At 46.1% G+C, this 25601-nt stretch overlaps 1 protein-coding gene across 45 annotated transcripts in view; it reads left to right on the forward strand.

Annotated features, from left to right (window-relative positions):
* MBNL1 (muscleblind like splicing regulator 1) overlaps positions 1-25601 on the forward strand; it is a 114225-nt gene that overhangs the window by 34561 nt on the left and 54063 nt on the right. The window contains exon 1 of one of the 45 annotated variants that reach the window (XM_074592777.1): positions 9795-9876. The exons of 43 other annotated variants lie outside the window; for them this stretch is intronic. The gene's annotated coding sequence lies outside the window, so the exon portion shown is untranslated. Of the gene's footprint in view, positions 1-9794; positions 9877-25601 lie in introns of those variants that run through there. One more of the 45 variants, XM_074592768.1, reaches the window with a different exon arrangement.

Raw genomic sequence — 25601 nt, forward strand, 5'->3', positions numbered from 1 at the left:
TGGCCTGTGCTTTTCAGAGCCGGGGTCCAACAAAAAGGTTGAAAAAAGTCACCAGAAATAATTAGATGTGAATCTCCTTCGCTATGGGAGGCACCACCTGAGTTTGCTGTCCATCAGCATCTTCCACTCAGGTTTCTGAGGTCCATGGTGATGGGAAGTGCCTTAAAATCTCAGTGCTGGAGGTGGCGGCCAGCAGCACTGGGGCTGGAGCGGCAGCGTGGGCTTGTGTCCGGATGAGGGACCAAGCGGGGATGGCCAGGCTTCCCGCTCCCCGTCGGCATGGCTCTTCCGCTTCCTTTCTTAATGAAGGAGATAATTATCACCTTTGTAAAGAGCTGCAAGGTCTGTGGATAGGAGCTGTAGGTGACACTACGGCATTATTACATTGCTTCAGAATGCCCTGTGGAGAAGAGTCTTGTGCTGCCCAGGTGAAGTCAGCACAGCAGCCGAGTTGTAAGCTCGGAAGGAGCCTGCTGTTTAAAAATATGCTGCTTACTAGGTACGTTCGCTAGTGCCGGTGCTAAAAGGTTTTCCAGTGGCTCATGGTTTGCGGTGTGCTGCAGCAGCTCCAGGGTTTGGGGGTCCCCTCCCTGCAGCCCGGGGAGCAGGAGCTGCCGGAGCTGGGAAGGCTGCTCGCTCCCCTTTTTACTTAAATAGCTTCTATAATCTATGAAGATACCTTTGGTGAACAGAAAGTGGAATATCTCCTCATTGATTTCCCTGTCCAGTCCGCATAACAGAAAAGCAGTTGCTCAGTTTTGGTTTTGTTTCAGGTATTTGTCAATTTTTCTGTGTGCTGGGCTAAAAGGGCACTAGTTACTCTGTTACCTTTTCTGCAATATCACAAACTTTAGATGTTATGCAAAAATAATTTAGGGAAATGTTTTCGAAGGGAAAAAAAAAAAAGGATTTTTGATTAGGGCAGTAATTTTTGATATTTTAATAGCTTGGTGTGGATATAATGTCCTTGTTCTTTACTAAAATAGCAGGACACCTAAAAAGCGGCCTTAATATTAAAATACTTGATTTCTTATAAATGTATGTAATATTAGTATTAAATGAACAGCTATTCTTGTATTGTCTCTTGGACATAAGATAGGTACTTAGTCACTGAGTTTTTCTTTACAAGCGATGGATGCATCTTCCCCTCACAGTGCTCCCAAGAATTAGTGTGTCTTAGAAAAAATGCTTTATATTTTGTGACATCAGGCAGGTGTGTGTCAGTGCTGCAGAGCCCTGCAGCCCCCGGCAGTGATACTTGCTCATGAGCTGGAGATGGCCGGTGTGCTCTGCTATATTTAGAACACAAACAGGCCGAGCAAATACTTTCTGCGGGGACCCCGTGAAATGGCAGTACCCTTCAGCTCTGGCTTCCGTCCCGGGTGTCCCAGAGGGTGTTGTGCAGGGACGGGCGCACAGACCTCGCAGCCAGCCACCAGCAAGGGCGACTCATCCAGAGGGAAAAAGAGATTTCAGAAGTGGAACTTTCAGCTTAGGTAAAAGATTTCTTTTTCTTTCTTTTTTTTTCTTTTTCCCTCACTGAAATGAAAGCAAAACTTGTGTACATAGATCTAGAGCAAAAAAAGAGGGGCATCTCCTCCCACCAGTCTCTCCCCAACATCGTGTAGCCACCGGCAGGTACCGTTGCTGGCGTTTGCAGGGAGCTGCTGGAGCGGAGACACCGACCGCAGCGCTGGTCTCCGGACACGTGTCGCCTGTTGGGAAACATGTCCCATGTGTGCATCTGATGGGTTCTTTCTTAAAGCTGAATTGGTAACAAGCAGCACTTGTTATGTGTTAATTAGAAGTGTGGGGGAGAAAAAGGAAGACACGCAGGCATTTCTGTGACCCCAGCGGGGCAGTGCAAGGAGGAGGTCAGGGCCACGACAGTCACAGCAAGATTTCATCATCCCCCCGGTGAATACCCTGCTTCATAATCAGTCCTAATGAAAGCAGCAAGGCTGTCCTTAGGGTAGTGCATTAATCAAGATAAATGCATGTGGGATAATCTCGCCCTTAGATATTGGGAGGATAATTTTAAAACAAGAATGATTATGTAGTATATTCAAATTGTGTGCTTGAGTGGCTGAGTCAGCTCCAGCTCTGGCTCTCCGTTGTTTAAATGCCGTAGGATTTTTTTCCTAAATTTGGATGCCTAAAAGCTTGCTAAACTGTCTACAGCAGAAATAAGCTCTTAAGTTCCTAAATCAGGAAACTGGTTTGCAACAGAAATTAGATTTTTAGCATAATTTTAAAACATTTTTCTTCATTTTTTTTACTTGGAAAAAATATGCCCAAGTAGAATTCATTTTTGAAATTACGTTAGCTTCATCAGATGTTCCGATATATGAGTCATCTGACGCTTCCTGAAAACTGAGATAAAGATGCCTTAACAATGGGGAGATGGATGTCAAATGCAAATCTTGTGGGAGGCTGCAGATGCGCTGAGGACACCCCGTCAGCCTGCCTGCAGCTTGTCTGCGTGTGCCGCATCCTTCGGCTGCCACGGGGTCTTCCCTAGCTGTGTTTTTTTGAAAGTATAAAACCAGCAAGGATGAAAGTAGGGAGAGGGTGATGGGGACTGGGACTGTCTTTTCTGTTGTGCTGCCGGGTTGTGGTCAGCGCTGATGTTTGTCGGCACTTCTCCACTGTACTCAGTCGGCTTTCTGTGGGGTGTGAACTGTTGGGATCCAAAACATGCCGGTTATAACTCATCTGAACTTCACATGATTTCAGAGGACTCGGTAAACACTGCAGGATTTGGGCTGTATCACAGTTTGTCCATTTGGAGCTGCTCTCCGCTACGGGCACTGCAACTTTCAAATAACTTTTTGCTCTCTCAAGTTATGCTCCTGCTAAGGTAGCTATTTCGTGCTTGAGTTGGATGTCCTGATGAAGTGTAAAAAGCTTTTTCCTGCTCTTCCTTCGACAGCTGGGAAGTCTTTAACTCTCACATTTCTCTGCTTTTTTGAAATTCTAAGAGAAAGCTAGAGATTAGAAGTTCAGGTCTCTTCACTGGTGATATCTGAGGTTGAAGCCCTGGTGCCTTGTGTCTAAGATCCACCGATATGTAGTATGTTCGTATTTTATCTTCTGTTGTACAAGTACTTATTTTTTAAAAATTAAACTCCTGAGCTCTGTAAAAGTGACATGCCACTTTTTTTACCAAGAAGCCTTAAAAATATAAAAATGCATTATTATTACTATAGATTCACTCGGTGAGCAACTTATTTCTACCGCCTCAGAGATGTAATTGTTAATTGTTCAAATCACTGTACTTTGTCACTGCTTCAAAAAATAATGATTTCTTTGACTTGTCACTCCCCTTCATGTTTACTTACCCAAGAGTACAGAATAAGAACCTTATTTGTTTATTTTAATGCAAAGAAAAGGAAATAATTGTAAGCCTATTTCACTAGTAATGTAAGAATGGCAGATCATTTGCCCTGTCTCTGCTTTAATTAAGGCAGAAGAAAAAAATCCAGAAACATAGTTACAGAACACTTTAGTGGGTGATTCTTTAGTAATTTTAACTTTGGAGTGTACGGCATCACTCGACTGCGAGGCACTAACAGCATTTGGGGCGCAGAGGTTCAGTTCTGCTCAAGGGCTGGGAGGCAGCTGGACCACACGTCTGATTCCAAGGAAACTTGTAAAGCAGTAACCCTTGGAAAAAAAATTAAAATATAAACAGTGTTCAAATTCCTGAGATCCAATTTGCCATTTTTCTCCTCTTCAGCCTGTGTGTCTGCCAGTAGGCTGAGCTCCAGAAGAGGAAGCAAAGGGAAAGTGGCAAATACATTGGGAAAATGGTACAATTGTTAGGCTGAGTGGCAAATAGTCCATTAAGAAAACAAACAATTGAAACCATGCGTGTTCCTCTATGGGAATATAAATGGTATTTTGAAATCTTATCAGATACTCAGACAAAAGAGTTACAGCTCACTGTGGTGTTCAGAGTTCATATTACAGTTTCAGCTCTACCTCTGCAGGAAGAAATTAAAAAAAAATTAAAACATTGCATTGCAGCATTTGCACTGTAGTTTTTTTTAGCGGCTGTACATAATAGAAACCAGTGTGTTACATAGAGGCAGGAACTCTGCTGGGTAGAGTCAAGATCGGTAAAATTCTGAACTAATTTGTGGGGAGAATTTTAGGAGGCATAAAATAAGAGAACCTCATATCAAGCATATTCAGTCATTTGTCTCAATTCTTCAAATAAGTGGTATGAAGCAGCCTGTGAGGCCCCTCTCCTTCCCGGGATGACCCCAAGTCTCTGTTGCTCTGTTTTTCTGAATACAGATGCCTTGTTGCCAAGGTTCACTCTTAAATTTGTTGGAAGCAACAAATTACATTCAAGACTGAATGATCACATCTGGTTTTTGACTTTGGAGAAGCACTAATGTTTCTTCGCTGGGACTGCATAGCCGTGTTAGCCCAACTGGACACCATTTAGGAAATACCGCCCCGGGTGCTGTGTAGAAGCCTGTGCTTGGCATCAGGAATAGCTCCCGTGTCGGAGCCGTGTCTAGTGTTTGAGAATGGCCAGTCTTCTAGAGAAGAAGTCTCAAAGCCAAGGCAAGTCTGCCACCCTCCTACCAGTTTGGTCAGATCGTGAAAACCCTGTTAAGACTAAAAACAGCATTGTTTTGGGGATGATTAGCAATAGGGCACCTCTTTAGTCCTCTCTCTGTTTTCTTGCACTTCCTTCTGCTCCCCGTTGTGTTTCTGCATGGATTGGTGGTGGGGCCGGGCTCAGTGGAGAGCAGAGTGCCTGCTCTCCCTACTTGGCAGCAGCGGTTCTTGCCCTGGGAACCAGCTCCCGGCACCGTCCTGCCACTGGTTGGGGTCCAGATTTGGGGGAGGGCAGCAGTGCCCTGTGCTCAAGCACAGGCTTGGGGTAGAGGAAGCTTTGGTGAAGAGCAATTAAAAAGTATTCCTGTGTATCCTGTGTCTTTCCCTGCTCTGTGTTGCTTTCAAAGGGAACAAAAAGGAGAAAGCAGAGCCTGGGGCAGCACTGCCTGCGGCGCCAGGGCAGCTCGCCCCTTTTGAGGACCAGGATCCCAGGTGGCATGCAATTTCAGTGACACTAATTGCTTGATTTTGCCCACCGACTGCCTCACTGTGTGTTTCCTCCCACCAGCATTGTGTTATACTGCTTGGGGAAAATCAGAGGGTGATCTTTCTAGCCTTTAAAGGATATGAAGCCACCTCACCGAGTCTCTCTCTTGCCGGCTGTGCTAATTGGCATGCTTGCTGGCAGCCTTAATCGCGTGGGACTGGATTTGTCCAGGTGAATCTGCCCGCAAGCAGCACGGTGGCAGCTGGGCCCTGCTCGCCTGGCTGCAAGCCCCACATGACGGCTGGGAGACCCAGGCTTTTAGTTTCTTCATCCAGGGCTGCACAGCAGCACTTAAGGTGGTCCCTATATAAAATAACAAAAGAGATGCTTTTATTCTGATCCAGAGTTCTGTCTTTTTCCTTCATTTGCACGGTGCCACTAGAAGGATTACTGCTATTGAAATAAGATTTAAGTAGATGCTGAATTGTCAAGTACTGAAACACAGGATTATGCAAATAAGAAAACCTTTTTAGGGTTCGTGTTTGAATTTATTGAAATACTTATGACTTATCCCCTTCATTAGGGAACATCTCATTATTTAATTGATACAGCACACCTGTTGAGGTAGTTGGAAGCAACCTTTTGATCAAATAAAGGAAAATATTAACATCTGATGAAGTGGATTTTTAAAGAAGAATAATAAATCCAGCTACTTCATCTGCAGGGTGTAGTGATGCTGGAGTGCTTCACACCAGCAATGATGAGCTGTGGGATGCAGCAGCTTCACGAGCTCCTGCTGCATTAGGAATAGCAACATGGGAGACCTTGCAGGGCTGCTGCTTCGTGTGGTCCACCAGAAGGTGTGTTGGAAACCGGTCACTTACTCAGGCAATGCTGGTTTGAGATCCCCTCCATTACAGAGAAAAAGCTGCTTTTCATGGGTGCTGCCTCAAGAGGTAATGTCCCTGCTTCAGGGGCATTCCTGGATGTAGCAGATATATTGATAATCAAACAGGATCTGCTTCCTCAGATTACATTTTTTTATGTCCCAGTCACTGCATAAACTTCACGGTTGACAGAAATGCTAAACTCTGCGGCCTTTTGTTCCCCAGTACATTTGGGCTGCCAGCTCTCAGCCCTGGAGATCCTGAAAAGTTCTCTCGCTTTCCAGAGACGGGATGCTGGGAGCACTCGTGCTGCTCCGGTGGGAAAATGCTGATACTTTTGGAGTGTCATGCTCAAAGGCTGCTGAAGAGTGGGGGTGCTTTAGCAGGAGGGTTTGAAGGGGCCGGCTGGGGTAGCAGATTTGGATTGAGCTTGCATCTTGAGAGCGCTTCAAGTCCTCTGAAGTTCCTGGAAAGGCTCTTTTCGGCTCTAGATTCCTCTGGACCATTCCTAACTTGGCGAAATAGTACAGAGAGTCAGTAAAAAAGGAAGAGAATACTGTTTGAAGAAAGGAGAAGTTTTTTTGGGAAACAAAGCCATTTACTTTTTGTCAGCATGATTTCACTGAAGTTGAATGGGATAGTTTCCAGGCTTAAATATAAGCATAAATAGTTGTGAGATTGAGATTTAAATTTGAGAAAGAATTACAAAGTTTGAAATTGTCCTTTATGTAAGTGCGTGCTCTCTGTGCTGCCCTCCTGGCTGCAGGAGAAGGCACATGTCCTTAGGTGCCCAAGGGTCTGGGAAGCAGTGGTTTAGAGTGGGGGCTGTGGGGGCATATTATGGATCACAATGTAGAGAGGGGGCTCCGGGGTCACAGGAGGGGGCTGGCTCTGAGGCCACCTCCACCAGGGGAGATGCCTGTGGGACCAGGAGGAGCAAATGCTCCGTTGAACTCGAGGTGGAAGGTGGTAGTTTTCGACTGGGGCAGATCATGGGCTCAGGTACAAGGGGGTCTGCAGTGTACCCGGGGAATGGGATCGATCGTTTGTGGACATGCTGAAAAAAACCACAGTCCAGGAGCAGCCGTGCCAGCCCAGGGCAGCTGCAGGTGTAGTAGGTAACCACCACTTTGCAGGAGTAAAGGTCATTGTTTTCTGCTCTTAAGTCTTTCCTATCTCCTGGTGATGGATTCACTTGCCGTCCAAGGGAAGTACCCACCTGCTGAACTTCAGGGCCATCGGAAGCCCTATGGCATTTTAGCCCATAGCAATATTAACGCTGCTTCAATTTCCAGCTTCTCCAGTGTTGTTTTCCCTTTCCTTTCCCTGGATGCGTATCCTTTTAAAAACATCCTCAGTCTTGAAAGCGTAAGTACAAGCTGATCATAAACATTACTAGGATAAGGTTGCAAAAAGACACAAGAGTGAATTTTAACAAATTTGTCTAGTCTGTGCTTTATACATGCTCGAGCGAAATCTAAGGAATAGCCATGTGTAAAAGTGTGCAAGTGAGCACGCAGAGTGGCACAATGAATTTGTCACAGTGGTTACACTCCACGAGCACAGACTGATAATCCGTTGCAGAAGTGAATTTCTTTATCCCGTCAGGAGTCAGTCTAAAATCCTGTGCGATTGCGGTGCTAGCCTTCTGTACTGGGCGAGGGAGAGGTTGTATGGCGGTTTTTTGAAAGAACTCTTTCCAGCCTTGACTGGCCCATGGAGAGGTTTTCACTTCCCAGGAGCCTGTCAGATTTTTAGCTGTGTGTAGCTGCTAGCGCAGCAGTGTCGAGAACTGCACATTTTAAATTTGTGTCTTTAATAAAGGAACAAGAGTACACGCTGAAGTCTTTTGAAAACAGCAGACAGAATTAAGTGTTTTCTGGGATCTTGAGACTCACTATAAACTGACATTGGTGAAGCAAGTACTTGGAGAAAAAAAACCAAATTGTACATTCGGTCCTGCTTTTGGAGCAGAATTCATCCGTCTGTGTGCAGAGCTCAGAGCGCGTTGTACAGCTGGAGGGGGCGAGCTGAAGCTGGGCAGGCTTCTGGCTCTCTTCTCACTCCCCATTTTCTATGGTGGAATCGAGGTTTAGAGCCAGCTTTTGATGGTCAATTGTGCCTGTCATTCAGCTTTCTGGTAGTAGGACGTGTTCAAAAGATCACTCCCATTAACATACTCTTGCTTGTCCAGTACACTGGTGGAATCTTCCCTGCAATGAGCTGAGTTAAGGGACAGTATAAGGATTTATGCAGTGATTGCAACTGAATAAAAATGCAGGCAAGTTAGGAAAAACCCTTATTGGGCAAACCGAATGATCAAAGATTTCATACTCAAGGTCCTCAGAGGAAACGGGAGAGTCAGTTCTTTGTATTTATTACGGTGTTATTTATTCCTGTTGTTTATTGAACGCTGGGGCTGCACCTGGTGTTTATGGAGCAACGTAAGATGCCTCCCTTGAACACGGCATGCAGGTGATGGATGGATGGATACTCATGGATATATATGGCAGCTTTATTTCAAAGTAAAGTACCTTAAAGTGCAAAGTTCTTTTTGATAGTGGAGGGAACTGTTTCACAGGAAAAAAAAAAAAAAAAAGAATTAATTTGTGATTTAAATATTTCCAGTTGATGCCGGGGGGGGGGGGGCTTGTGGTGGGGTTTGTCAGTCGGGGGAATTTCTCACTTGGCCAAGCGTTCATTGCACAGAAGCGAATGTGTGTGGAGCTGCAAACTGGCAAAATATACCTGCAGCAAAAGCGTAAACACACTGTAACTAAAACTAAGTATTTTCATTTTTTTCTGCGCCTGGACTGAACAGAAGGAAAAAAGGGATTTTTAGAACTGTAGTATCATACAGCGTCAGTTAAGACTGTCTTTTTTGGAAATGATTATGAACGCTGCAGAGCACTACTTAAAAGGATCTCCAGACTCTAAAGTCAACTCAGCTTTTCATTGCGTTGAAAGTAAAACTATCTGCACTTTCCTAATTGTACTAGCAAAGGTAATATCAGTACAGGATTAGATGATAGTTTAAAATATCACTAGAAAATGTGTTTAGAAGTATTTAAACTTCTTTTTTTCCCCCTAGTAACTTACTTGTAACAACGTATTTGCAAGTTGTATTTTGTGTTCAGAAAACATTCTTAGTGTTGCTTTCACTAATGTGCAAACAGAGCAGTGAACACGGGTGTCGCTTCTGCGCTGTCCCCTGTGAAAGCCCACAGTGCATGGAGCAGTATTTGTGCTGAGGGGAGATACATTTGCGAGGAAGCTTATTGACTTTAGGAAGAGTTTAGTAGAAACACATGTAATCTTTTTTTTTTGTGTTTTTTTTTTTTTTTAAATCGGCTGTTTTCCTAGTAGCTCGAATGAGAGAAGAATGGGTGATATCACATACATTGGAAAATAAGACCAGCCTTATAAATAGCCTGTATAATTTTTCAGAAAAGATCTAGATATGTACATGAGGGAGAAGGGCACAGTGATTATATATAAACCAAAATGTAAATGTCTGCACAGTGTAATGCAGCTGACTTTTGCTTGTGGTACAGCTACTTGTGTTATTAAAATAAATGAAATGGCAAAAGTAAGAATGCCATTGTGAGAAAGCAGAAATACCAGCTTTTTGGAACTGTATTCAGTTTATCAGATCATGGACTACTGTGTTTAAAGCTTTCCTGGAAGATTACTTTCCTAAAGCCTGGAAATTGGCCGAAATAAGCTTAAATTGTACACAGAGTCAAAGTCTGGTGTATATACTCTGCTTTATTCAGAGGTCTTACGGTGATTCCTGTTATCTTGCAATCATTTGGCTGCCCTCCTCAGTTAAATTTCCGTGGAGCAGGACCTCGCAGCCCTCTGCTCAGAAGTGACTGCGGAGCTCTGTGGTGCTGGTGGCAGCGGTGGCAGGAGAGAGACCCGTCGGTGAGTTGTCACAGCAGACAACTGCCTTGTCCTATAGTCGGTACCACTAAAAGGCAGTAATTAAAGTAGCTGTAAATGATTAAGGTTTTTTATATGCCTGGTTCCTTTGAATAGAGGTGAGCATTCCAAAGTGCAAGTTTTATGCAAGGTTGCTCATTTTACTTTTAAAATTTTTGAATCATGCAGATAATTAATTCAAATGCTGATTTAAAAAATGCAGAAAAAACTGACGTGGGAATTGACTTGAAAGTGACAGAAAAAACTGACTTGAAGTGCTAGTTGTTGGGTTTGGGTTTGTTTGTTTTTTTCTAATTACCCACTGCAGGTATAAATTAATATGGTTTCTTTATGTTGAAGTAAACAGCTCTTCCTAAGGAGAGGTGCCAGTTGTACTGTTTAAGGTTCAGAATACCAGAATTTCTGGCTGCTTTTTTATATCACATCTCCTATTTGAACTATGGATGGTTTGATTTTATACTTATGGAAAACAAAAAGGGAGAGAAACAGAAACAAACTTTATTGAGTATAAACTCAAATATCTCATAACCAAATGATCTGAAACAGGGACTCTTTATCAGGGAGTAGAGTGATAGGACGAGGGGGAATGGTTTTAAACTGAAAATGGTGGATTTAGGTTAGATATTAGGAAGAAATTCTTGACTGTGAGGGTGGTGAGACCCTGTCCCAGGTTGCCCAGAGAAGCTGTGGCTGCCCCATCCCTGTAGTGTTCAAGGCCAGGCTGGATGGGGCTTTGAGCAACCTGGTCTAGTGGGAGGTGTCCCTGCCCAGGGCAGGGGGGTGGAACTAGATGATCTTTAAGGTCCCTTCTAACCCAAACCATTCTATGATTCTATAACGAAGTGGCTAATTATAATTAACATTCATTTAACTGTTATCATGTTACTTACCCCACTTAGGACCTGTCAGAAGCGTGGGTGGCAGGCTGGTTCATTTGCCCCCATCACACAGGTTCGTCAGGGTGCTGCCCCCACGGGTGGTGGGCTCTGTGCAGACGGCACAGCCCCATGGCCCTGCAGGCACTGGGTGGGCGGGCAGGGACCTGCTGGGGCACCCGGCAGCCCCCGCTCCCTTCTCTTTTGGGGGTAACTCATGGGTAAGTGCTTTAAAAAGTACGTGAATGTTGACAGGGTGGGAGCCATGAATATTTTGATGAACAGAATGTGTTACAAGTAGTTTCTTTAAAAATATGTACAACTGTGTGTAGAAGGAAAAATACAATTTTCGTTGCTGTATACAAGATTTTGAATGCATCTACTGCACTTACTCCTTCCTTTTTAAAATTTTTCTTGAAATCAGAAGTTTCTTTAATCTCATTCTATTTCTTACATAAGAAATTTAACCAATTTTCTTAGGTCTAGTTTGCTTTAGTACGTTAAAAACATATTTTTGCAGGAAGTTCCATAAGGAGGAAGTCAGTGGGTTTGTTTGAATTCAAGGTTGGAAGAACAAAGACGTTTGGGTGCTAAAATTTTTATGTAAATGGCCTTATCATAGCCAGCTAAGGAACTGGTACATTGTTAATGGCATTTTGCCTCATTTTTTACAGTACATTTAGCTGCAAGGGAGAAAGCAGATAGCATAGCCATGCGTTGGGGGCTGGGAGGAGGAGCAGCTGCAGGGCCGAATGGATCAGGAGGTGGTCCCTCACCCCTTCTTTGCATGTGTATTTTCACTTTGCGTCTCCGAGGGTAAAACACCGCTCTGACACAGAGCTGCAGCTCTCCAGATGGCAGCTGGCTCTGGCTGGTAGCCCTGCATGGGTTCAGCGTTTGCCCCCAGGCAGGGTGCCAGTTGTAATGGTGGGACATGTTCTCCTGCCCTGAAGGTGCCTTCAACTCTCGGCCTGGTCTTGGCTGGGGCAAGAGCACGGGACTCGGCGCTGGCGCACCCTGCACCGAGGGGAATCGTAGAATCAGAGAATTCGTTTTGGTTGGAAATAACCTTTAAGATCAAGTCCAACCATTAACCTAGCATTGCCAAGTCCACTCCTAAACCATGGCCCTGTGCACCACATCTACACATCTTTTAAATACCTTCAGGGGTGGTGACTCCACCACTTCCCTGGGCAGCCTGTTCTGATGTTTAATAACCCTTTTGGTGAAGAAATTTTTCCTAATATCCAATCTAAACCCGCCCTGGCACAACTTGAGGCCATTTCCTCTTGTCTTATTGCCTGTTTCCTGGGAGAAGAGACTGACCCCTCCCTCACTACACCCTCCTTTCAGGTAGTTGTAGGGAGCGAGAAGGTCTCCCCTCAGCCTCCTTTTCTCCAGGCTGAACAACCCCAGCTTCCTCAGCTGCTCCTCACAAGACTTGTGCTCCAGACTCAATGCACTTCTCTTCCCAGCGTCCCCCCGTCTGACAAGCGCGGCACAGGGGGTGCACGGGGAAGTGGCCCCCACGCTGACGGGCTCCTCTTGGCCATGGCCCCGTGGCTGGGGCCCTGAGTAGAGACCGGAGCGTGGCAGTGGCCACCCCTCCATGCCTCAGGGCGAGCCCAGTGCTGGGGAAGGCGCTCATGGGTGAGATGGCGCAGGTCATGGGTGAGGGCAGAAGAGGAGATCTTCAGAGGGAAGTGAAAAAGGAAAGTAGTCAAAGGGGAAGAAGAGGTGACGACCACGGGCCTTCTTCAGCTTACAGAAATAAAATGTGTAAGGAGGTGATTAAATCTCTAACCAGACAAGAAGACAAAGCAGAAGGAAGAACGAAAGAAATTAAGAGGAGAGACAGAAGACTAAAAAAAGGTACGAGGCTGCAGGAGGTCAGATACTGTCACACCACCTGATGGATACCAAAGGAGAGAGGACTCGGTTTTAAAAGCATGAGCAGACAGAAGGGAAAGAGGAGGAAAGAGCGAAACATAATAGATGTCGAGAACAGAACTGTTCAGGGCAATGCATCAGTTGGGTGTAGCATACAGAAAGGCGCTCTAATTCCTTGAGAAAATGCATACGTTTTCATTTTCTGCCAGCTCTTCGCAAGACATTCTTTTGTGCCTAGTTCCAAGTATGGTTACTGGTGTGATTTTAAATATATCTGAAGAGAAATATAATGCTTGTTGATTATTTTTTTTTTTTAATATGGAGGAAAGTGCACCTAATGTTTACTTGTTGGAAACTTTTAACAGTTGGCTTAATTAAGACAGACACTGAAAACACGAAGGGAAGCAGAGGCCGCTTCTTAATGTTTTAGGCCATTAGCTGAAGATATTTTTAATGCCTGTAACAGTGTAAAATATTTTTACTCGGTGTTTGTCACATGTTTATTGTTTAGATGTTTCTGGTGCGTTTAGATGTGTAAATACCTCAATGGTTAGACACTGCTAAAGTGGCTACAGTGGAAATTACTTGGAAGTTGCTTGTTATAAAGCTTTCAGCTAAGTGTTTTACTCTGTGCTATACCTAGGTGTGTATATACGCACTGTATACTATTTGTATATATATGCTTAGTATATAGCATGTATATTATATATAGGTCTGTATGTATCACAGATTAATGATAGAAAATAACAAAAAGTGAGGTTCACTGCAGGCAGGTGAGGGACAGGAGCTGTGAACTTTCAGAGCTGTGTTGCTTTTGGGGTTTGTTGGAGCTGGTCACCACCCCGGTGGTGTGAGCTGCGGGGGCCCCCTGGCCAACGTCAGCAGTTTCCAGGAGGTGGTCAGTCCTCCCTTCCCCAGGGTGCCAGTGCTTCCAGTGCCGCCTGCGATGGAGCCAGCTCACACCATGGGCCTCTCGAGGTGCCACCTGGCCCCGCTTCCACCGCACAGCTCTGTAGCCTTCGTGTGCGAGCCGGCTGGCTTCAGAGCCAGGCAAGAGCTGCTCCAAATGTACTTGAAAGGATCACGCAATTAAAGTAGATCTGTTATCAAAATCACTCTGAGGTTCCAGCGATGGGTTTGGATCCTGATGAAAGCGTTTGGCAGCCAGGCACGGAGAGGTGTTGTCGTTCATTAAGTGGCTGCGAGCAGACGGGCTTGCGGTCCTTGGGAGCGTGTGTGCACACACATGTCAGCAGCAGTTATTTGTGATACCCCGGTTGTGCATTTGCATACGGTAGATAGCAAGAGGTACTCCCACTGTTATGTGATTTATTAATCATAGTGCATTGCTTTCTCTGGCTTTATATCTATCTACATCATGTATAGTTTTTTCAGTCAATCTGTTTTTCAAAATTCTTTTGTACTTGCTTTCTTTTTGGCGTCAGTTAACAAGTGTGCAGGAAACGAAAGGAGAGCCCCCCCCCGCCCCCGAACACATGGGTGAGAGGCAGGGGAAGTGCTCTCGTTACATTTAACAGAAGCAGGGTTTTGGGGTAGGGATAGAGTTTTGTTCCCTCCAAAGACACAAGGGAAACACCAAGTAATCTGAGTAGGATTAGACACCCACTGACTTCTTTTTTTTTTTTTCCAGTGGTAAAGCTTAAAGATTTAGTAAAGTACAGGACATGCAACAGGTGAACTATTTATTTTTTTTTTAAAGCACCTGTCTCAAACTCTAGATTGGCAAAATCTGCAAATAAAACTTTTACAGCAAAGTATTTGAAACATAAAAAAACTTTTTAGGAAAAGGAAGACATTCACAAAAGCTAAGGCTTAGTCAGTGTTTTTCTTTCACGCCCCACTGCAAGACCCCCTTCTTCTATCGAGCTGAGGCTGGGGAAAGGCAGTGTCTGCGGTCGGCTGGGACTGGGCTTGATGAGCATGGCTTGCCGGCAGCTCCGCAGGCACCGCCGGCTTTGGGAGACGAAAGTTTTGGCAGGATCAGGAGGTCCCTGAGGGCATCTCATTCCTGTGTCTGCAGCGTTTGCTGGTGGAAAGCTGATGCGGAGGAGAGTTTTCACCCGCTCTGGCCCTGCACAGCTGGGGCAGATGTGGCGCACTGTGGTGCTCCCTCGCTGGCCCCCAGAGCGGTCACTGCGCGGGGTGGGCAGGACAGGCTCTGCTGGCCTGTCCGGGTGCTGAGTCCTGCCCTGGTGGCAAGGTCGGCCTGCTCTAATTCAGAGTCAGACTCACCTCAGGGTGATGCTGGGTGTTTAGGTCAGCACCCAGTACAGTTCTCCTGGTGCACGGCTGTTTGATGCCGGAGATCTGCTGGACCAACAGGCAGCTCTGCTGGAATAGCACAGAACCGACAACTGCCTTATGGATGGAAAACACAGGCATAGTGAGCTGCTGCACTCCAGGTAAATCAGGGTAGTATTCAAACAGGGTCTTTGATCTCCCTGCTTTAGGACTGGTCTCACCTTGCATCTGTCTCATGTACCTACAGTTAATCAAAGGGGGAAAAAAGACCCTGAAAGTTTGGGTTTGGGTTTGATTTCTGTGTATGCTCTTCTCCCTTATTAACTGCACGGGTTTGAAAAATAGCTGAGCTTGGTGTTGATCTATTTAATTTCACATGACAATTTTTAAAAATTAAATCTTAAGATGTAAATTACTTTCAAAACGACTTTCTTGGTTTTGCACTTTATCTACTGCTGATTCCAGAAGGGCTTTGGAGCTGAAACGTCCCTTTCCTGTCTGTTTTTTTTTTTTTCTGTCTCTGTGCGTATGCCTTATAATAAAGTTACGGTTGGTTGCGGTGGTTTTCCTTGGTTTGTACGTATGGGCAGGTATTACTGCTATGTGTATTTTTGCAGTACACTGATGGTTTGGTTTTAATACTTTCTGAAAAGGAATGTTTTCCTAATTTTGTTACCCATATACATTGCTTGAGATCAGAGAGAACTGCCGCCAGTCTTTCGGAAGGTGCAATGGTGACACCCGTCTGACACTCAGAAGCCACCTCGGGCTGTGAGTGGGCAGGATGATGCTGGAGGGTGTTGCTGCGGAGGTTCAGCAGGAGCACACAGCCCTTGGCCTCCAAAATGCGGCCCTGGGCAGGCGGGAGTAGACGGGCACTCTCGCTGGGGACGTACATGGGGATTTCCCTCAGGGCGGGAGGTGGGTAGTTTGGTACAACAGAGAGTTGACAGAGAGTTGTTATGACCGTGATACACCCTGTGACCCTGCCTGTAGCAAGGAGATAAAGTGGCCGTGGATCACTGGGGCGGAATGCTTACGCACCAGCAATTTTGTCCCATGTCTCTTGAATTCTTGGCCTTACTGTGGATTATTCCAGCAACTGGTGCCAGGTGGCTCCTCCAAGATTTTTTCAGGCTGCTGTATTTTGTGTATTGACCTTGATTTTTGTATGCTTTGTGCTTAAACAAATTGAAAATAGCAGTTGCTAAAAATACACCCATATTTAATTTTTAAAATTTGGAAAGCATTGCTGAATTTTGTTGTTGTTTGGAGTACAGCAAAAGGTCGCTTGTCCAGCACCATCCATAGTTGCCTCATTCTTTTCTCTCTGTTCTACTTAAATGGCAAGTAGTTAAATGTTACTAAGTGACTACTGAAGTTCTGTTTTGATCAGCTGACAAATTGCTCAGTTCAGCTTCTGCTCTTTAACTTTGTTTAAAAAATGTCTTAGCCCTCAGGACTGCGAAAGGCAGGGATTTCCAGTGGCAGTGGTATTGCTGTGTCACTTCGAGTGCTTGGAGGTGCTTTACCTGCTGGAAGCTGGGACCTGTGTTCCCAGGCAGAAACACTCAGTGCTGAGCGCTCGGTGGAGGACGGGGAACTCTGTAAGGGCTTGCCTAATACAAGTCAGATACTGTTGTTAGGGGCAAGTCCAGGAGCACATGAAGGCATCAGCAGTTGAGGTCCTCTTTGCTCTCTGATCTTGCTCTCATTATCGTGAAGCCTGAGGAAGAAGAGGAGGAGGACAATGGTGCATGGTGTGGCACCGCCTGGAACAGTGGTGAGAGCAATCATGGGCAGAAATTCCAGGTCTCCCTTCAGCCTTCTTCCCCCTTACTTTTCATCTTGGCTTCTGGTCCCATTCTCTCCTTCGCCCTCCTCTTCTCCATCCTCCCCTTGTTTCTGTGACAGGAGCAGACAGGCTCCAGCCCTCATTCGCAGGGTGGGAAAATTAATTTTGCCAGCGCTGCTGAGAAGCCTGATGTTAAGTGGCTTCATCCATACAGAGGAAAAGGAGGGAGGTGTGTGCCGGTGAAGCCATGTCTTGTCCTTCGCCATTGCCCTTTGGGGTGCTGTGGTGGAGTGGGATGTGAGCACTGGGGCAGCGCAAGGGACAGCACCGGCTGTAGGGAGCCGAGCATCTCCCAGTCCCATGAAATAGCTTCTGGGGCTTTTAGGGCTTGGCAGTGATGGTGGGCAAAGCTTTCAAGGCTTGGCAGGGGTGGTGGGCAAAGCTTTCAGCTTGAACTTGTTTGATTGTAGGGAGGTTATAGTGTAGAAAGTTCTCATTTGCTATTTCACTTATTTCTTGTTTTACTACTTTTTGAGCCAATCTGGTCTCACTTTTTTTTTTTTTAAATAAAAGGTGGGGGAAAAGAGGGGAATTTAATGGTGTTTTTATTTCCTTTTAATACTCAGAAATGAGTTGTTTCCTCCCCCATAGAGCTGTGTAAAATATATTAAAGGAGAATTTAGGTTCTTGAAGAGCAACCACCTGTAACACAGCCCTCCGGCCCAGCCCTGAGGCCAATGCTCTCATCTCCGTGACTTTGATTCTGCCTCACACATGCTGAACTTGGGGAAAAAGTGCTTCTCAGATGAGATCATGATATGCTGGTCTTCCTTCTGAATGTTACTTTTTGTTTCATCAGTTCAGTTGGCTCCCACACATGGAAAATTTTTAATTTCCCACCAGCTATGTGGCTGAACACTTCAAGCAAGAGTCTTCAAGTATTCAGGTCGTAAGCATGTTTTTGAGCTCATACGCACTACAGATAATATCTGCAGAGGTTGTATTTTCTTTTTCTTGGTGTATACAGGAAAGGTAGTGGAACTGTTGAGATGTCTTATAACGAACTTCAGCTGCCATTAGTACAAATGCCACTTCCCTACAGAAAGGTTGCTTCTGTAAAACCAATACTCCCCCTCGCCCTTTTCACCATTGCGTTTCGGTTTTGGTACCTGTCCCAGGGGCAGCTGCTGCTGCCGCCCGGCACTGGAGGGACCCGGGAACCGAGCTTCCACCCAGAGGAAAGCTGCTGCGTCTGCCTGCACGGTTTATGCTTGTGACAGGACATTTCAATTGTCGGTGCCCATGTTAAAATAAACAATGAAAGGGAATTCCAACCGCAAAGCAGTATTTTGGCATATTTCATGATTATTTAACTTTAGAAAAATAAACCCTGCCATCTGTGTTTCCCACTAATTCGTGTCCATTGACCTCCTCTATTCAACAGCTCAAAATAGCAAGGGCAGATTAATCTTCACCTCTTTATTCCTTCAGAGCCCAGATGCTCTGTAAGTCCTTACAGATGCTGAAAAAGTTTCTGCTGTTTATATGTACTTTCTGCTCTTCTCATGTCATATTTCACATATTTCATAAGCTTTTCTGAGCTATCATTGCCTTTTTTTCCCGCAATACGTGACTTTGACAGAGTTAAGCTTTTCAAGGCTTTGATATCAAATATTTATCCTGCAGCCACATTTCTGAGCACAGATGGGATTTTTACCTGGGTCCTTTCCAACGAGAACAACACGTGTTCCTCAAAATTGTACCAGGCCTGCCGGCTGGTGCCAAGGCCAGCTAGCAGCCTCCCCTCGGGAAGGGGCAGGGGATGCGGGGATGTGCCTGCAGCCAAGGGGGATGGGCAGGCACTGTCCCCAGCTGTGCCAAGAGCTTCCGTCCCACTCCGTGACAGAGCTGCCGTGTGTGGTTGTGTCCTGCCAGCCTTGTCTGGGGCTGTACGGAGTCCCGGCTCCTCAAGTGTGAGAACCATCAGGCTTGTTCTAATAGGATGGATCTATGCAATGGAGTGAAAATTCTGTATTTATTTGCTCTAACAAAGAGTTGTATTTTTAAAAGTAAAGCTGATACAGGGGCGCTATCAGAGAGAAGATGGAGAGCTGCTGAGAGCAAGTGATGTTTTCTTGTAGCCTTAATTATATTTGCACTGCACCAGTATGGACAAAGTAGTTACTATCTTTATTTGCACACTGTGACTTACAGTGGATCCTTTGTTCTGTTGTTTTATTGTCATTTTGTTTTATGTAGAAAGTAAGCAAGGCCAAATCTCTGGTGTAAAAGCTAAAAGGGATACAGAGTGTGTGATTACAGCAGTGCTGCTTGTTAGATATGGTTTAATTAGTGCATACATCCGTCATGCAGCTTTGTCTTTGTAAAATATTGATTTACAGTATCAGTGTTATGAGTCCTGGAAAGCACTTAGTGCAGGAAATTATTCTCAAGCTGTATGAAAAAAATAATAATCTGTGACTGATACAGGGCCTGCTGAGTCCAGCTTTGCTGCAGGGTCAGCAGCGTCCTGCCATTCCCCTCCACTTCTGGCAGTGCAGCACAGAGCTCTGAGCAGGAACTTCTTCATTGGTATGCATTGAAACTTTCAGGTTTTGTTAGCCTTTCCATGTCCCAGTGTTAATGATTGTTGGATCATGGCGTGGCGTGTGGGTGGTGGAGCTGGACACTGACCTGGGGTGCGGTGCCTGACTGTGGCTGTGCCTTGGGTGTTGTTTTGCTATTGCATGCTGAAGCCAACCTGCAACCAGCCACCACAAGTTAGAAATTAAACAAAACTTTACTCGTGGCATCAGGTGATCCCCTCTGGAGCTGGGCAGTGGAGACCTGGCGTCTGCATCGCTCCCTGGTCCTGTGGTCTGTGGAGGGCTGTCGTGCCATGGGTGCGGATGGTGCACCGTGTCCTCTGGGTGAGGTTTGCAGAGCTAATGTCAGCTCGGCCCTCTGCCTGCATGTCTACAGGGCCAGGCCACAGCACCCAGCAGTGCTCCTGCCTGCTGCTGGGCTTGTCCTGTGCTGGCCCAGGACACTGGAGCTGGCCACTGGCTGTCCTCCCCGTGCCACTCTGGTGCTGTCCCCATGACATGCACATTGCTAACGCGCCGTGCAGGCTTCGCTCCTGCCAGCAAACGTTGGTGTCCCCTTCTCATTCTTTTTGTTCTTCCATGTAGCCGTTACACCACTTCAGCATCAGGTTTGCTTTTTGTGTTTTTTTTCAATACATGTGACAAGTGGGTAGCAAACAGTATGGTGAAGCAGTGCTTTACGTGAGGTCTCACTTGTCGCTCCGCCGCTGGGATTCACTGGCCGTGCACCCAGTTGCTTGGTTTTGCCACAGCTGCGGTTGGCCTGCAGAGACCGGAGGGTTGTTTATTTGGTTAGGAAGCTTTTATTGTGCCTTAGCACACATTTGCTAGGTAAAACAAACCTGATGTATCAGCCTTTATTTGCCCATGACACTTTTCCTTTGCTAGCCTTGCTTGCTTAAACTTGTTCTTTGTTAAATACTTTTAACTCTCCCTTTTCCTCCCGTTGCCAAACATATCAATGTTACTGATTCTCTTTCTTTGCCACTGAAATCTGAATCACTTATAGACAGATCTTCATTGCAGTAATTTTTAAACTATAAACTTGGTTAAGGTTTTTTATTTCTCTGTTGCTGAACCGTTTATTCATTACATCCTTTTCTTCCCTCTTTTGCCTAAGCAGTGAAAAACTTTATTAATCAAGCTTGTCTTCATTTTGGCATGGTTTAGTTGCTTCTTTGTGTATCTTCTAAATATTTTAAATTTATCTTTCTCTCTGCTATGTGTGCCCTTCCAGATGATGTAGTAAAATTTTGGATTTGTGTTTTCCTAACATAGTCCCTTTACTGACATCCAGTGTCGTTATCCCTTCATCAGTGAGCAGTCCAGACCATATTTTAAGGGTAATGAGTACTTTTCAATGTGGAAGATCGCCATCAGAGTAATAGAACCTTTTCAACTTTTTTCCCCCGCTTCTGAGGCTTCTGCAAAGTGCCTTTATGGTCTGAATACCAGATTACTTGAGAGCTGCCAGAAATGGGCTAATTCTGTACACAAGCAAAATGTTCTCCAGCTTGTGTGAAGCCTGAGGGTTGCACTTTGGTGTGATGGTCCATGCTCTGCCCGCCTGGGTCCTGTCCTCGGCTGTGGTTCACACGTTCCCATGGAGCCACCGGTTTCTCTGGTAGTCCCTAATGGGAGCGAGCGATCACTGTCTGAAAGGCGGTGGGTGTCCTGTCCTGCATCGGTTATACTCGGCTCGCCTTCTGAAGCTGTTCTGTGGCTTGAACGATAATGGTAATCAAAACTAAATACATCCTTAAATTCTAATTGCTGTATGTCAGCTTTCCTTGGCCTTCCTGGTATTTTCTTATCTGCCCAAGCCAAGCGGTTGTGGTGCTGTCCATGCTTCGGAAGGCGGAAGAGAAGTGAGGGTATGGTTTAATTAGGTCAGAGTTTAACTTCAGTCATTAGCACCACTCATTAGCCAGAGTTGGCTGGGGATGAGAGGAGCCTGTGCAGCAGATCCTGCTGTGTTCGCAAAGGGTTTGCTGTAGTAAGGGTGCCCATCACACAGCCCGACACCCCGTGGGGGCACCCGGGCAGGACAACCCTCCTCCTCCTCTGGCCAGGCCAGTGTCCCCTGCTTGCGCCTGCTGCCCTGCGAGCTGGGCTCCACTCTCTGGCCCCCCCAGCGCAGCCGCCCAGCTCCCCCTAGCCCCGCTTTCATACGCTTGGCTTTTTTTGTCCAGAAGTGACTAAGCTTCCTGTTATTCCACTCTGTCAGTTTTTCCCCGATACTGGTGTTGTGTTGAGCAATATTTACTTGCCAGCAGCTTCCTCTGCTGCTGTCCCGCTCCGTCTCCGTTGTGTTCCCATGTACCTTTCACAGCCACGCTGTTAGCAGCCCTTGCGGGTGCTCGCATTCACGTGGTTGCACTTGTATCCACCCAAACCAGGATTTATAAAGAGGAGTCAACACCAGAAGTGCTTTAACTCTCATGATAGGACGAGGGGTAATGGTTTTAAACTGAAAGAGGGGGGATTTAGATGAGATATTAGGAAGAAATTCTTGACTGTGAGGGTGGTGAGACGCTGGCCCAGGTTGCCCAGAGAAGCTGTGGCTGCCCCATCCCTGGAGGCGTTCAAGGCCAGGCTGGATGGGGCTTTGAGCAACCTGGTGTGGTGGGAGGTGTCCCTGCCCAGGGCAGGGAGGTGGAACTGGATGGTGTTTAGGGTCCCTTCCAACCCAAACCATTCTGTGATTCTGTGATTCTATGAAGGAGTTACTCCAGGAATGCACTATGAACTAATGATCAGTCTGCAGAAAGGAAAGTCGAACTTTGGTTCTTCCTTTAAGCACGGGTGTGTGTGCAGCCAGAGTAGGCATCATTAAGTTGTCCTCAGCTGTCCTGAGTTGATAAATGCAGCTCGTGTGTATGAAGGAATTGTTTCTACCTCATCAGAAACCGTGGGCTCACTGTGATTTAGAAGGGCTTTCCTCCAGATGATTGGAAATCAAATGTTTCTCCTCCGGCAGCAGCAGCTCAGGCGCAGGCAGGATTTTGTTCTGGAGTTCCAAGGGCAGAGGAGGAGGAGGACATGGCAGTCCCCGGGTGCTCGTCCCAGCTGGCAGGGTGGGCAGTAGCTGAAGGTATTTCTCACCGACCCTCCAGATACGAAGACCTCTCCCAGCCCCATGGGGCAGCCGGGGACATCCCCATTCTGGTGCCCTGCAGCATTCATGCGCCCGGCCCCTGCTGCCTGCCTTCACTGGGACCGGCGGCAGCGAACCGCTACGGCTACCGGAGCTGCCAGGGTAAAAATAACACATCAGGAGGAATAAACAAGTTATTTTTGTGTATTAGGGGTGGCTGTGTGTAACTGACTCAGGGCCTCGCCGTGCTCTGCCACCGAGGGCTTACTTAGACATCCCGAGCATTTAGAAACAACTTGAGGCATTTCCCCTGGTTTTCGTAAGGCAGGATGGGGGCCAGTGGTCCGTGGTGGGGTGTTGGTGCCCCAGGAGGGGCTGCTGGCTGCTGGACCGTGCTGCTGCCTCTCGGAGCAGCGGGCATCCAAGTGCCAGGTCCAGAGGTCCTGCAGCAAGACAGGCTTGTCCTGCCCGAGCCACTGCCAATTCTGCTGGTGTTTGTGCCCAGGACACTGCTAGTTACATGGGTATTTCAACAAACTACAAGGGATACAAAGCACTCAGCCTTCCTGAAAATCATCAGGTTTATAAAAAACCTGAAATTTATACCTAAGTTCTTTAACTAGTAATATTTGAAATGCTGCTGGCACAGTGAAATGGAAGGAAAAGAGCCTGTCTTGCAAAGTTGGTGCAGCTGACTGTGACCTCCCTGCCTGCTCCTGCAGCCGCGCTGCAGGACGCTGCGGCCATACGCCCCCTTCGGACAAGGTTAAGATCTCGCTTTCCTTGAGAGAAACATTTTCTAAAAGTTAATAAGGAAAATAGAAAACTGGTAGAAAATCAATAGTGCCCAGCAGAAACTGGGCATGAAAAATAACACAGAACGGAAAATAGTTTCTCTTACGTAGAATTAAAACACTTGTCACCTACAGACTGCAGCAGGCCTGGCCGTGCCGGGGAGACCATCTCCCTCCTTTTTTTTGTTTTGATGTCACTGTACCACTGTAAAAGGTATTCATTTTAATTGTTTTAATTTGCACTTGCTGAATTCTGTCAATTACTAAATTATATGGAGCAGTACCCATTTCCAGTTAGGCTTCATGGGTTTTATGGTGATGGGCAATGGCTGTATAACAAAACACTCCTCGTTTCTCTAGGCTTTCTCCCTGTCCACTTGTAGAGGTTGTCTTCTACAGGAGCAGGCAAGGCTGTGTAAGTGCTTGTACTGGAGCCCGTATTTTAGATTTAATGTTATCCCCATTTTGCTTATGCAGATGCATCATTAGCACTGGACAGGCTCTCTCCATGGCCGGGGAAGAGCGCTGTTGGGCACCTTGCTGGGTGCCAAACTGTCTGTGGCATGGGTAGGTGCCGGCGGCCGCCCTGGCTGCTTTGGCCAAAGGGCCACCTGCACAGCCCTTAGATGTGTGTGGAAGGAGACGCCTCTTTTTTGACTATAAAAGGTGTCTGTGCAAGTACTCATTGTTTATTTGCAACCGTGTAAATAGCTGCCCTGGCTCCTGCTGTGCCCCCCGGCTGCCCACAGGCGCTGACTCTGGCATTCTCTGCAGCTCCTCATATTGCAGGCACCAGGACATGAGCTATGGGTGTCTTCTGGATCTTCTGGTAAACCAGAGCAGGAGGAAGCCTTCTGCTCTCTGTTGAGGGTAAGGAACAAGGGTAACAAGTGGGTGTTAATGAGCAGAGAGGATTTAATGAGTGCTGGCCTGGGAACAGTTTGAAGGAAGATAGGGCAGCATGGGGAACTGAGCTGGGCTGTGGCCATAGATGCAGTCAGGACACATGGCACCATGATTGCAGTGAGCTGTTACCGTGCCTCCTGCCCGCTTTCTGCCTGCAGTCCACATTCATTGAGTGCCTTGGGACCAGAGACGTGAGCTTCCATGCAACCCCTGGGGTGCTGCTGCCGTGGTGTGGGCAGAGCTGAGCCTCTGGGCTTTCCTGTCCTCCTCTTGTAAAGCCTTTTGTTCTCCTCCTCTTCAGTCCTCCACCTCTCTCCTCACCTCTCCACTCACTTGCCTTGTGGTGGTGTGCTCTCTGCAGTGTTTTTTCCTCATGCTCTTTTGTCTTACCTATCAAAATCAATTGTTTCTATTTTCTTTTCTATTCCCTGTCCCTTTTCTTTTTTTTGTAATGGCACTGATTTTCACAGTTCTCCAGAGCTTTGCTTACCTGTCCTGAGGGCATCTTTTTCTGTCACCAGCTATTCCTGGCACGTTTCGTAGATCTGTCCTCCAGGTCTCTTAAAAGCTCATCTTAATACGTCTCCCCTGTGTTTCAGCACCTGCTGTCTGACAAATTTCACGCATGATCTCTCTTTTCCACCAAATCCTCTGCTCTTCAAACACCTCCTTTCGTTCCACACCCAATAGACAGCAAGGAGAGTGAGAAGGAGTTGTGAAGAGCAACAGAAAATATCGCCTGCTTTACCCTGTGGCAGATTATTTACTTTTTTTAATGGAGAAGTTCCCATGAGAGTTGTGTGCCGTATAGCCAGCCCTTCCCCTGTTTCCTTTTGAAGTGTGTTTCCTATTCCTTTACATAAAACTTATTCTTATATATGATTTCTAGTAAACAGTCTAACTCTAGGAGAAAGATTTCACTATTTCATAGAATATAAAGTTTATAGAATCATAGTTTGGAAGAGACCTTTAAGATCATCGAGTCCAACCATCAGCCGAAATGATGGAAAGTGGTTTTGTGGCTATGGCTAGGGCCAAAGCTAACAATTTTACTTATGTTGTAATTATGATGCAGTAGAAAGGAAAAGAGGAGAGCAGTGTTTGTTCTGTCTTGTGCAATTAAGGAAAAATGCAAGTCTAATTTTCTGTCAGCGTAATCTTTAATGATCGTTCTTTGATTTTCACTTCAAAAAAGACGGAGTTAAGCTTTAAAAGAAAATTTTCAAAGGTGCGGGAGTATTTAATTGCCAGCCAACAGAAATCAAGAGGAAAGGTGTGGGGACGTGGCAGTGCCCTGTGGGTGGGTGGCACATGAGGTTTCAGGGCTGGTTGCTGATCTGTGGAGGCTTTTAGGCTTGAGGTCCATGTGTTGTCCTTGCTCATAGGTGCATGTTGCTGGGTTCATTAATTCCTCTTGAACTACTGATGAGGTCTTGCAAAATTTCCTTGCCGTTGATAACTTGTTAAGTGTAGTAGTGTCAA

This window comes from Larus michahellis, chromosome 6 (genome assembly GCF_964199755.1).
Source record: "Larus michahellis chromosome 6, bLarMic1.1, whole genome shotgun sequence".
In the NCBI taxonomy this organism is placed as follows: domain Eukaryota; kingdom Metazoa; phylum Chordata; class Aves; order Charadriiformes; family Laridae; genus Larus; species Larus michahellis.